We start from the raw sequence: 13937 nt of genomic DNA on the forward strand, positions 1-13937 counted from the left end.
ATAGAATCAATAGTGAATAAAATATCACACGGTGCTCATTTTCAGATTCAATGCAGTCAACGTTTACATCAAGTGAAATCATTTTTTAGTGAAATGATGTGGAAGTATGTGTTACTCGTATTTGTGCCTCTAATTAAATGTTGTGGCGTCTGACTCCCGTTCATGTCTGTTCTTCCTCTGTTGATAAAGAAAGGAGGGCTGTCGTTGACCAGACTGCACTGCGGCTGATTTTGTGAGCTCATCCTTTATATTGAGTGATGCTGTTTAAGGTGAACCAATCAGCACAGAGGGAGTTCACTGGTCAGTTCCCCTGTGCTGAAAATAAGGCATGCAGCGGTTCCTGTAGTGTAGTGGTTATCACATTCGCTTTGCACGCGAAAAGTCTCCGGTTCGAGCCCGGCCGGGAACATTATGTTTAAACTTGCAGTGGATGAAATTCCAAATGACAAAGGTAATTACTGTAAATCTGAAATAAAAAACGAAAAATGCTGGAAATTGTCAAGAGGTTAGGCAGTATCTGTGGATAAAGGTAGAAAGTGAACCGTTCAAGTCAATTACCCATCGTTAGAACTGGGAAACGGGAGAGATGTATGGTGAGATTATTCTCTTGTCAATAGGGCAACAGCGGCTTCTTTCTTATTCTTTATTTTTTCTTTATTTCACTTCACTAATCAGATACTTTTGAGTGAGAGAAATCTGACGCAGACTAAGGCCCATTTCATCTTTTGTTCCCTTTTAATCCCTGGAATCTCTGATGCCCTGAAGTTCAGAAATGTAATCCATTAATCTGCAGGGTGGCCGTCAGTAAGAAGCCTTTTCAGTCTGGATCTGGGAGTGCAGCTGGTTTCAGGCTCAAGATTGCCGCCACTGTCGATAGAATTTTGTTGGCTAAGGATATTAAGGGTTATGGAAACAAAGCGGGTAAATGGAGTGAAGATACAGACCAGTCCTGATATAATTTGATGACGGAGCAGGCTCCAGGGGCTGAATGGCCTCCTCCTGTTCCTATGGAGTCGATGCAATGCAATGCACCGAGTGCTGGAGAGTTTCCGGTGTGTGGTGGTTATCGCATTCTGCCAACACACGAAAACTCAACGGTTCGAAAGTGGGTGGAAGCAAATTGATGCCTTACTCCATTCAGGTTTGGTAAATATGAAAACTGGAATAATTTGCAATTTTGGTTCAGTATAAATAAAATACGCATTGACAGGCGAATTATGCCATTCAAATGGCAGCGTTACAGTGAGCGAAGTAATTCTCAATGATATTTCCCATACAGAACACAGTTTTGGTTGCGGTACTGTAAGGAGGATTTGGGGAATGTTGGCGCCGATTTAGGGAATCTCCGGCTCGCGTGTCGCTCCTTGAAGAGGTGGGAATTAATTTATTTAAAAATTGAGGCTCGGAACTTTCTCATTGAGAATGTGGGAGCAGAACAACACAGATTAATAGAAAAGCACAGGGTCAGTGACCGGATTCAAATTGCAGTTTCAGTCGTTCCGTCTGCGTGTCCTTTCAATAAGTAACATAGAAATCGCGTCTCTTAAAATGTCCCCACCATGTTATATTTCAAGAAATTGAGACACGGGGAATAAATACGAAAATAAAAGCACAGGGATATAGACAAGAGGAACAGAGGAGGGGAAAAATACTGTCTCCACGGAGATCTAATGGCGAGACTCCTCTGCTGCGCCTGGGGTGGCCCCCTGCAGCCCGGATACATTAACGACCTAACAGCTCATTAAGAATAGCCACATACAAAAAATGGTTATACAATAGTTACCTCATCACACGGCTAGGTTTGAACCAGCGTTCTCAGGGTCCGATTTTCTCTTCGGTGGTAGTTTAAATTTCCGTGACGTCCGCAGTTCAAATCAAAAACTGTCCCTAATTTTGCGGCCACTATTGGAACTGCAGTTGAATCTTTAACAATCACCATTAAATAACCGGTTACCATAAATTACAGGATGACAGAAAGGCGAAAAAGACTCCAATAACGCATTTTGTCCTTTGTATGTAATGAACTGTTACCCATATCTCATTTTACACATTGTATTTTAGGAGTCCGATTTAAAATGTTCGTTGCTTATGACACCAGAAATCTGGGGTAACTTTTGTTAAAATTAACAGGACTGGTCACTGCACAGCATAAAATCCTGGCAAATGGAATGTTTCCACCCGGGCTCGAGCCTGAGACTTTTTGCGTGCAAAGCAAAAGTGATAACAGTTACACTACAGAAAACTTTGCTTCACGGCTCACCGAGTATAGAATCAATAGTGAACAAAATATCCCATGGTGCTCATTTTCAGATCCAACGTGGTCAGCTTTTACATCAAGTGAAAAATGTTTCAGTGAAATGATTTGGAAGTATGTGTTACTCGTATTTGTGCCTTTACTTAAAGTTTGTGGCGCCTGACTCCGGATCATGTCTGTTCTTCCTCTGTTGATAAAGAAAGGAGGGCTGCCGTTGACCAGACTGCACTGCGGCTGATTTTGTGAGCTCATCCTTTATATTGACTGATGCTGTTTAAGGTGAACCAATCAGCAGAGGGAGTTCACTGATCAGTTCCCCTGTGTTGAAGGGGTGCACAAAGTAGTTCCTGTAGAGTAATGGATACTCACGTTCGCTTTGCGAAAAGTTTCTGGTTCGATTCTGGGCGGTAACATTATTGATTAAACTTGCTGTGGATGAACAACCAGCGGGCTCATTCCAAATGACAGAAGAAAGTTACTGCAAATTCTATATATCTGAAGGAGAAACGGGAAATTCTCAGGAGTTTAGGCAGTATCTGTGGATAAAGATACACAGTGAACCGTTCAAGTCTCTTCTTCCTGTGCTGAATAAGAAAGGAGGGTTTGACGTTGACCAGACTGCACTGCGCCTGTTATTTGGGAGTTCACCGTTTATATTGCCCCAGAAATTCGGGTCTCCACGGCTGAGAACACACGGGGTACTCACCCGTAAGCCCAATGGAAGTGCCGGTTTCGTGCATGCACTACGCATGCGCGGGAAACCGGCACTTCCGTTCCCCTGAAAGAAGGGGTTCAGAGGTCGAACTCGTGCAGGGAAGAGGCTGCGCATGCGCATCAAACATCGGTTTTCTTTGCAGGTTTTCCCAGGAGGCCAAGTTTCCAGAAGTTAGACATGTAAAAAGCAGGCGTAAGGCCCGCTTTTTACAAGGTAAGTGGAAAATTAATTAAAATTAAAACATTTTTTCCACAGGTTTATTATTTTTAAATACTTTAAAGAACGGTAAGGTAATATTTAGCCCCGTTAGAAAATGTAATTAATTGTTTGAAAAATTTAAATTATTGTTTAAAATAGTTATTTCATGTAATTTATAGTTTATTGAAAAAATGTGATTTTTTAAAAATTGTATTTGAAGATTTAGTAATGTTTTGGGGCCAGTAGTATTTATAAGTTTTGACAGCTCTGCCTGTCAATCTTATGAATGGAGCATTCCCTGCTCCGATTGGCTCCCCATGGCCTACGTGATCCCAGGGGCCGCATCCAACTAACTGTGCCCCTAGGATACGCAAGCACTGCGCGCCGGCTGTTGGAGCAGGCCTAGGATCGAAATTCCACAGGGTCCTACAGCTCAACGGCTGGCACGCAAGGTAAGTGCACGTCGGGGGCTTGCACCCCCAGGAAGCCCCCCCCGACCCGAATTTCTGGCCCATTGAGTGATGCTGCTTAAGGTGAACCAATCAGCACAGTGTCAGTTCCTCTCGGTTGATAATATGTACATAGCGGTTACCATAGTGTAGTGGTTATCACGTTCGCTTTACACGTGAAACGTCCCTGGTTCGAGCTTGGGCTGGGATTAGCCAGAAGAGGTCCAGTAAAATCTATCTGTAATTTCTCTCATGGGCCTCTTGGTCTCGGCTGATGTCCCCACTTTTCCTTGATGGGTTTCCCTATGTTATATTGCGCACATATGGGGCAATGTCTACAGAATCTGTCCATAGCTTGTTTCATTCTAAGCCACCACCAGCATCGCTGGAGGTTCTTCGACATATTGGATATACCTCTGTGTTGTCTACCATGGTACATTTTCATTAATTCTTGCTTTACACAGCTTGGTGCACATATTTGCTGCTCTTTACTCCATATCCCCCCGACCTTTCTCTTGCGCCCCCTCACTCCCATAGCTGTTTCTCCTCCTGGGATATTTCTTTATGTAATTTGGATATGTCTATATTCTCTGGCAATGCAGTTATAGCAGCTTTGTCTAGCTGTGTTGCTGGTTCTGTGTTGTTGTTGTTTGCCGCTGCTATCTGTTTCTCTACCACTTTTCTGGCTGCATGATCTGTGGCTCTATTTCCCTTTTCCGTGGGGGAATTCCTTCGCTGATGGGCTTTTACCTTTAGTACTGTTGTTTCAGTGGATAACCCTGAGGCGGCTACCAACTTCTTTACTAAGTGCTCATGCTGTATAGGTTTGCCCCCCTAGGCGATGTACCCCCTTCTACTCCAGGCTGCCATATAATCATGTACTATGCCAAAAGCATAGCGGATATCGGTATAAATGTTTACCCGTTTTCCTTCTGCCAATTTTAATGTCTCTGTCAATGCTGTTAGCTCAGCAACTTGTGCTGAACTATCCCCTGGTAATCTTTCTTCCCTCTGGACAGTGCCGTCTCCCTTCACCACAGCCCAACTGGTTCATGGTGTTCCATTAACATATTTACGGGACCCATCCACATATAGCTCTAAGTTTGCCTCCGTCAAAGATAATTCCCTGATCTTGTCTACATACTCTAATTCCTCTTCACTGGAGCAACAGTGATCCTCTCCTTCCATTCCCATCATAGTTGCGGCGTTCTGGCTCATATCTCTAACTATCTGTATAGATTTATCTTTGAGTAACAAGACAGCCTCCCAAGCAGCCTTCCTGCCATTTGAGATGGTGCTGCAATTAGTTTACAAGATAACTTCCACTTATCAAATCATAATGTTCCTTCTATCACTGTGGGGAAATATTAACTTAACATTAAGAAACTTAAATTTAATAATGTCCAATATCTTTAAATTTTATTCAGTAATACTGAAGTTATTGCTTGGTGAACTTAAACAGCTGTCAGTGGAAAGGGTTAACTCCTTTGCAGGCTTTTGAAGGTGGAGCAAAGCATTATTGCGTCACTTCACGTAACTTAAAAAAACATTCCCAATCGAAAAAGACAGTTGTGTTTTCACATTTTAACTAAACACGAACACTTGGGCTTCATTGGTCAGATTCCCTATCTCAGCTGCCCGCTTAGCTGCCTCGTCTGCACATGCATTGCCCTGTTGGTGTCGGTCAGTAATCTTCTTGTGTGCTTTAATTTATTATTGCGCACTCTTTGGGTAGGAGAGAGGCTCCTACTAATTCCTTGATTATATTCTCGTGTCTTATGGGTCCTCCTCCTGGTGTGATATATCCTCGCCTATTCCAGGCTACCATGTAATCAGGCACCACCCCAAAGGCATACCGACTATCTGTATATGTTTACACTTTTTCCTTTGGCTAACCTCAGGGCTTTGGTGAGAGCCACCAAGTCTGCTACCTGAGCCGATAGGCTTCCTTCTAACCGACTTTCCCTTTTACCCTGTCCATTGCCATTGTAATGATCCTTACTGTGGTAGTTACAGATGTGGAATGGCCTATTCTGGTCTGGTAATCCAAGGGCAGGAGCACTTATGAGGGCTTGTTTCACTTTACAAAAGCTGTTTCTTGGTCGGGGCCCCAGTCTACCAGCTGCTGGGATGGTTTCCCCCCTTTGATCAAATCCTGTATAGGCTGGGCCATTTCTGCATATTCTGGGATAAAGTTCCGGCAATAATTAAATAGCCCTAATACCTGTTTGACCCCCTCCCCTCTCTGGTGCGGTCCCTTCCTGCTGCCATCTCTAGCTGCTTGTAAGTACGGGACTGTGATAAATCAAAGCACGCAGCCAGTGATTGCGTGCTGCTCCCCTTGGTCCTAGAGCCCCTCCCATCTGACTTCAGACATTTGTCTCTTCCCTTGTGTTATTATCTATCCTAGGTGGATTTCTTCGTCCTTCCCTACCTGTACCTTTCTAGGGTTTAACTTTAGTTCCACATTATGTAGGGCTCCCAGTACCGTAGCAATCAAATATTGTAGAGGGACCTGCCACTATCGGATTTTCTTGCGGACTGGAGTTAACTTATTCAATTCAGACTACACCAATTTACACCAACCAGAATTTCACCGTGGCCACAATGAAAGTCTGGTTTTAATAGGTTAATTTACCTCATAACTCCAAGGTTAAGTCTTAGAGTGAAACTTTATCTTTTGTTGAACAAACTTTTTGTTCTTCTCATTTTTTTCACACCAGCTTAACTTAAATTAGTTCAAAGTTTTTTTTTCCAATTCTGGGGGCACGATCTTATTCACACATTCTTAAAACTTCCAAAATCCAAGACAAGATAAAAAGGGTTAAAAGCTTTTTTTAAACGCAGATAAGTGGGTGGAGCTAAAACACACAACAGACATTTTCTTTTTTTTTTAAGGACAGACTTTCAGACAAAGGAATATAGTAACTTCTTAAACCTCCATAATCAGGAAATCTTTCACACTTTAACACACGTTCACACAAACTAAAATTTCAGCATATTTTTAAGGTTACTTTCACTCAGCAAATCTTGTGTTTTATTTGTCTCGGTACAGATGTTAATAACTTCCATGTTGGTAAAGCTTTAAGTTTATCTTTATTTTCCTTTTTAAATCGGTGAATCAGCAACTTTTCCTGGCTTTCCAAATACCTGCTTTTTTTTCCTTCCTTTGCTGAGTTTTCAAATTGGTTAGCTTGCAAATTAGATCTTTTTCCTTCTTTATCTCTCCCTTCTGTTTCGATTCCTTACATTGTTTCTGGTAACAAGCTAAAATTACCATTCCCCCTTTATCTTTGGTTTGTCCCCTCCACCAAGCCCTTTGGCTCACTGCACTGTCTTCGGGATCCCACCCTTTCTTTTTCATAGTTTTGATAAGTTTTTGATCTTTGTCTGCTACATAGCGAGTGACAGAGTTGGGATCTCGCAAGGGGAGGGTCCCACCTCCTTTATCTCTGCATCCATTTTAGGCATTCTATATAGTTTCCGACTTACTTCACAATAGTTCTTATGTTACCCTATCATTCACCCACACACACTTATTTTGCGCACACTCATTCGTCATGGGATCACGATCCTGTGGTGTTTATAGTTCCTGACACCTACTTGATCCTGGCCGTTATGTGGGATGACGTCCTCTTAATTCAGTCTCAGGCGAGGTGTTTGAAATACTCCACCACCCTTGTCCGTGTCGATCACCTCGTGACTCCCAGGCATCCAATACTTGCCGCCTTCCCGGCTCAGAGGATTTTGCCGCCTCCCCGGCTTAGAGGATTTGCCGCCTTCCCGGCTTATTTAGAGGATTTTGCCACCTCCCCGACTTAGATTCATTCCTTTACTGAGGTTTTGCCGCCTCCCGGCTTAAGAGGATTTTCCTGCCCTCTGGGTTAGGGGATTTTGCCGCCCCCGCCAGCCTTTTCCCAAGACAGCACCAGTTCCTCCTAGTCTGCTTCTTTTAGTTCTTATTCCACCGACTTTCTGAATCTTACAGCACATCTGAACTCTACCGAGGGGTGGTAAGGTAAAATGTACTCACCCTTCTCAGCCCAATGATACTGCGACTCAGAGAGGGTTGGTGATCCTGCCAACTATGCCAATTGTTGGAGGTGTTTTGCGGACCAAGTGATATGCAAGGTCGATGCTCACACCATCCCCGGAAAAGATGACAGAATTGGAGTTATGGTTCTAAACGGTCTTTACTCACAGGCCTGGGGAGAACCTTTCAGATCGCTGTCTGAATCCGACTCCACCGATATCCCAGCAACGTTCACAATTATATAAAAATCTAACCCCTGCACTAGGAGCAGGTGCAAAGCTTATCAGCATATACAGATTAATTGCTAAATGGCAATTATAAACCGTGACATTTAATCATTCCTGCCGCCTACAAATTCACAGGCCTGTTATCAGTTGGTCTTGTGGCCTTCTGTGACTGCGGCCTCATTTTAATCTATTGCTTTACAACAGTCTGTTTGTCTCTGGCCAGGCGGTTTGCTCGTTACATGTTTTCTTAAGATAACAGTCCTCGTTCAATCTCTGCAAAGCACAGATTCTGACCTTGTCTCGGGTTACTTCTGCAAAGCAAGCACATTCTGATTAGTCCCACCGTACTTTGATGTAATGGAAACCTGTTGTGAGTTTATGAACGAATGAATTCTTAGGTGTCTTATCTTTTATATGTGCTGCCTTGCCTGGCCGAGCAGACATCCTCGCCAATCTTCCCACGAGTTGCTCTGCAGTTTAATTTCTCAGCATTTGAAGTCACTTAATCATGTTTTAAAAACTTAGCTAGTAAATGCAATATACAGACCCATATATCGTTTAACTCAGGTATGAATTAACTAATTACCTCCACCTTGTACAATGATGCTACATTATACATATTCTAACATAAAAATTAAAGTATAATAGTACTTTGGTTACTTCAGACACTGATGTTGAATCTCAGTTAAATCAAACTCTCCTTGAATTCTCTGCTGGGGGATTCAAGAGCTGGGGATCGCCTGTGAAATCAGCTTTAAAACATTGAGACAACAGCCTCAGTCCCGCCTCCCTGTCTGTTGTTGCAGGAAGGCAGATGGTAGCTCCATCCCAGGGGCTCCGCATGAGTGCAGAGTTTTCAGATCTCACCCGGTGTGGTACTGAGCCGTACACTACAGGATGTGATCAGTTTCCTTCCTCGGTCTTCGGCCTGTTAGTTTATTGCAGGCGGTGTGGTACTGAGCCCCACAAAGAACATGGAATGCCAGGCTCCAATCCCGGCCTGTGGTGTGTTACTCCATCTCAAGCAGTGTGTTACTGAGCCCCACAGAGTAGGGAGGGCCCAGGCTCCAACCCCAGCCTGTGGTGTGTTACTGCATCTCAAGCAGTGTGTTACTGAGCCCCACAGAGTAGGAAGGGCCCAGGCTCCAACCCCGGCCTGTGGTGTGTTACTCCATCTCAAGCAGTGTGTTACTGCGCCCCACAGAGTAGGAAGGGCCCAGGCTCCATCCCCGGCCTGTGGTGTGTTACTCCATCTCAAGCAGTGTGTTACTGAGCCCCACAGAGTAGGAAGGGCCCAGGCTCCAACCCCGGCCTGTGGTGTGTTACTCCAGCTCAAGCAGTGTGTTACTGCGCCCCGCAGAGTAGGAAGGGCCCAGGCTACATCCCTGGCCTGTGGTGTGTTACTCCATCTCAAGCAGTGTGTTACTGAGCCCCACAGAGTAGGAAGGGCCCAGGCTCCAACCCCGGCCTGTGGTGTGTTACTCCATCTCAAGCAGTGTGTTACTGAGCCCCACAGAGTAGGAAGGGCCCAGGCTCCATCTCCAGCCTGTGGTGTGTTACTCCATCTCAAGCAGTGTGTTACTGAGCCCCACAGAGCAGGAAGGGCCCAGGCTCCATCCCCGGCCTGTGGTGTGTTACTCCATCTCAAGCAGTGTGTTACTGAGCCCCACAGAATAGGAAGGGCCCAGGCTACATCCCCGGCCTGTGGTGTGTTACTCCATCTCAAGCAGTGTGTTACTGTGCCCCACAGAGTAGGAAGGGCCCAGGCTCCATCCCCGGCCTGTGGTGATGTTCTCACAGTGGAGCCACTCAGAGCAGGGTGTGATCAGGATCCGTTCCCGGACTGCGCTCAGTTTGCTGATCTCACCCAGAATGGTACTGAGCCCCACACAGATGGATGGCGAAAGGCTCCATTCCAGGCCTGTGGTAGGTTCTTTGTTCTCATTCGGTTGCTACTTACCCCCATATAGAGCAGAAAGGGCAGAGTCCCATCATTGGCCTATGCTCTGGTGTATCTGGTTCCCAGGGCACCCAGTGAAGCGACCACGTGTATATCTGATCTCCAGATTGATGAACAAATACAACAGTAAAATAAGCCGTGGGAACATTCCAACAGTTGTGAGAAACCCAGACACCATGTTAATATCTCACCGTCACCATTGGTTGATGAATCGATCTAATGGCCCAAAGCGGGTTTTCAAATCAGTTTGTTCAGCGGATTTTCTTTCAGTGACTATTTCCATGTTCCGACAATGAATGTTTCATTTCTTTAATTTGGACAAGTAAACAGAGTCTGGACAGTTCTTATCTTACTCTCTGTGACCTGAGGTTTTATCTCGGTAATCTCCAGCTTTAGTATATGTTGTAATCATTTGTTTAGCATGTCTTTGTGGTGCAATCGGCTAGTGCGTTTGGCTGTTAACTGAAAGGATGGTGGTTCGTGCAGAGCCAGTGCTTCAGGTTTTCAAAATATGTATTTTGGGTCCAAGATCGTGGGATAAACTGTAGCACTGGGTACAATGTCGGTGAGTATGCGATCATCCACTGGGATGCGAGAAAGACATTTTGTAACATTTTCTTAATGGTGAGAGACTAATAGGAACATGAGGAGGACATTCAGCCCCTCAGCCCTGTTCCTTCATTCAATTAGATCCTGGATAATCTGTATCTCAGCTGCATTGGCCCGCCTTGGTTCCATATCCAGCTTCACCAGTTTGGAATGGTCTCATTTTTAGGTGCACCTGGTGCCGCTCCTGGCCTGCTCCACTAAACATCTGGTTTGATGGTAATGGTAGAGTGAAGGATCTGCCAGGCTTGGAGGCTACAGATTGTGGTTGAATACAATTTTGCTGCTGCTGATGGTCCAGAGTTGCACAGAGAAAATACACGGGTTTTATGAGATATATCATTTTATTCATATTTAACCACACAATTAATTGAACTTTTTCATGTTAATTCAATTTTAATGGCGAATGTTTTATAAAATGTTTCTGCCCGATATCTAACAGGGGACCTTTTGTGTGTTAGGCGGACATGATAACCACTACACTATGGAAACTCTGCTCCATGAGCTGTAGTAAGAACATCACAGAAGAGAACTGTGGTCTACAAATGCAGGTCATAGAATCATAGAGTAACACGGCACAGAAGGAGGGCATTCGGCCCATCGAGTCTGTGCCGGCTATCTGTGGAGCAATCCAGTCAGTCCCATTCCCCCGCGCTATCCCCGTCGTCCTGCAAGTTTGTTTCCCTCAAGTGCCTATCCACCAGACAACATTGAGTGTCTCCACTTCCAACACTTCCCTCAGCAGCAAATTCCAAGTCCTCACCACTCGCTGTGTAAAAGGGTTTTTCCTCACATCCCCCTGTATCTCTTGCCCAAAATTTTAAATCTGTGTGCCCTATTCCTTACTGCTCAGTAGGCCACTGAGTGAGGAACTAAGAGACCACAGAGACAGAGAGAGAGAGACAGAGAGTCAGAGACACACAGACAGAGAGAAGCCATCAAGGAATTCAATACTCACTGCTATACTATCGAGGACCTGGTAGAGGAAGTAGTTATGCAGTGCTTGAGACAATTGCACGAACACACACAGACACAGACATCTGTGGGTGCTCTCTTTGTGTGTGTATACCTCAGATATCCATCTGAGTTTCATGGAATGATGGAGGCTTGCGGCACAGTGGGAGGCCATTCGGCCCCTCGTGCCTGTGCTGTCTCATGGAAAGAGTCGTCGTGCTAAGTCCCAAACCCCAGCTTTTTGTGCGTAACCTTGTTAATCTCATTTTCTCCATCACTCTCTCCCTCCTCCGTCCCCCATGCAAAAGGGAGAGGCAAACTATACAAACGAGGAAATGTTGCAGAAAGTTGTTATACATTTCTTCATATGCTACTACATCTTTTAAAATTCATTAAGTTATTTTTTTTCTCTTCAACAAGGAGCATTTGAAGGAGTTGCCCAAAGGTTTAAAATTGGGGATGTTTAAAAGCATCCCCGTCGGTGAATTAACCCCAGTCCCCCACATGACAGTCGAGGATACTCACAACTATACTAACGAGGAACTAACAGAGGCAGAGTCTGTCAGAGCAATAGTCCAGCTGTGAACAGAGTGAGAAAGAGTCAGAAGATATGACATAGAGAGAGAGAAAGAGTCAAAGAGAGAGACAGATAGAGACAGAGAGAGAGAGGCAGAGAAACACAGAGCAACAGCCTCGGTTTCATGCCTCAGAGAGTGGTCCCAGGGATGAGGGACTTCAGCTATGTGGAGAGACTGGAGAGGCTGGGATTGGTTTCCTCAGAAAGCTAAGAGTAAATTTAATAGAGGTTTTCAAAATTACAAGTGGTTTTGCTATAGTAAATAAGGAGAAACTATTTTCAGTGGCAGGAGGGTCGGTAACCAAAGGACACCAATTGAAGATAACCAGCAAAAGAACCAGAGAGGAGATGAGGAGAATTTTTTTATGCTGCGAGTTGTGATTGGGAATGCGCTGCCTGAATGGGTGGTGGAAGCAGATTCAGCAGTAACTTTCCAAAGGGGAATATTGAAAAGGAGAAATTTGAAAGGCTGTGGGGAAAGAGCAGGGGAGTGGGACTAATTGGAGAGTTCTTTCAATGTGCCAGTGCAGAGTTGCTGGGCCGAATGGCCTCCTTCTGTGCCGTATCAATCTATGATAGTATAATCAATGTGTTTCTCCAGCCTGGTGTGAAAGGTGCAATGGATGTTGATCCAAATAATTCCCCTATGAGATTCGGTATGGATTTGTTCCCTTATAAAGTTTGTCTTTCAAATGTTATGAAAAACCGTAAAATGATGAAAATATTCTGATGGCCCGTACGGGGATCAAACCCGTGACCTTCACATTATTAGCACCACCCTCTCACCAACTGAGGTAACCGGCCACAAAGTGCTCCTTAGATAGGTTCGAGCCCAGACTGGGGAATTGTCTTTCAGACTCACACTGGGTGAGAGAGTTACTGCACAAACATTGAACAAAGCACATCTCTTAAACATTGTTAATGGTTCATTTATACAACTGGGCACAGCGCAAATCAAAAGTAACAGACAAAGAGCTCTTTAATCTAGCAAACTTCATTCTGAAAATTATTATCGCACAACCACTGAACAGCACCTCCCTGAAACACTGTCCCGATATAAAACCAGCCGGAGTGACCCTGAGCCGCTGTCACCACAACCGGACTCGAACCCGCAACCAGCAGCTGGAGCCGATCCAGAGGGTTGGATGTGGTTTACATCTTCTATCTATCGATATATATAAAAGGATACATCTGTCTGTCTGTCTGTCTGTCCTTCGGTGTGTCTGTCCGGCTATACACTCTAAAGTTATGGAGTGTAACTACACGTGCGTTACATCAAAAGAAAGCTTACGATTCCAGAACGGTCAAAAGCGTATTTACATTGTGGCGAGACAAAAATTGAGCCCGCGGTATCCAAAAAACGTTCAAAATTCCGCTCATTAGCATCTCATTATCCGCTCATTAGCATAGAGTGACATTAAGGTCGACCAATCGTACGGTCGAGCGACCCGACGGTCGACCAGCCACTTCATGGTGGGGGCGGGTTCCTGGCGCGTGTGGGCGGACCCTCCTAGAGTTGAGTGACGGGACAAATGACCAATCCTACGCTTTGGTGACCTGACGGTCGACCAATTGGTGCGTGTGTGGGCGGGCCTTATCGTTCTGAACCAAGGTGAGTCGCCACCATCTTGATTCCAAAATTTTCATTTCTTTTTCCCGCTTTCTGCGTCTTTTAAAAAAAAGTTGCTTTTAAAACACATATTGTTTTTAAAAAAAGTTAATTACTTGCTAAATCTTTTAACTAATCTCATTAATTTTCCTACCTTTCCCCGTTTTTGCAGGTAGGCCTCGAAGCCTGGGCGTCTGTTGCCAGCCATGCTGGACCCTAGGCAATTGTTTTCTGGCAAGCTCCTCCCATCCCTCACCCCCCACTGCCCCCGCTGGGCCCGATTCCGAACCAGCGGCCAGCCATCTTGGTAAAGGGTGGCTGGGCTCACTGCAAGCTCCTCGCGCTTCATTCGGGG

At 44.9% G+C, this 13937-nt stretch overlaps 1 non-coding gene across 1 annotated transcript; it reads left to right on the forward strand.

The window, feature by feature from the left end:
• The first annotated feature begins 336 nt into the window (after positions 1 to 336).
• On the forward strand, positions 337 to 409 carry trnaa-ugc (transfer RNA alanine (anticodon UGC)). The gene has a single exon. It is a non-coding gene; the product is annotated as a tRNA-Ala (tRNA).
• The last annotated feature ends 13528 nt before the right edge of the window (positions 410 to 13937 follow it).

Source organism: Somniosus microcephalus, unplaced genomic scaffold, assembly GCF_052327205.1.
Source record: "Somniosus microcephalus isolate GS21.2 unplaced genomic scaffold, FLI_Smic_1.0 unresolved_chr4, whole genome shotgun sequence".
NCBI classification, from domain to species: domain Eukaryota; kingdom Metazoa; phylum Chordata; class Chondrichthyes; order Squaliformes; family Somniosidae; genus Somniosus; species Somniosus microcephalus.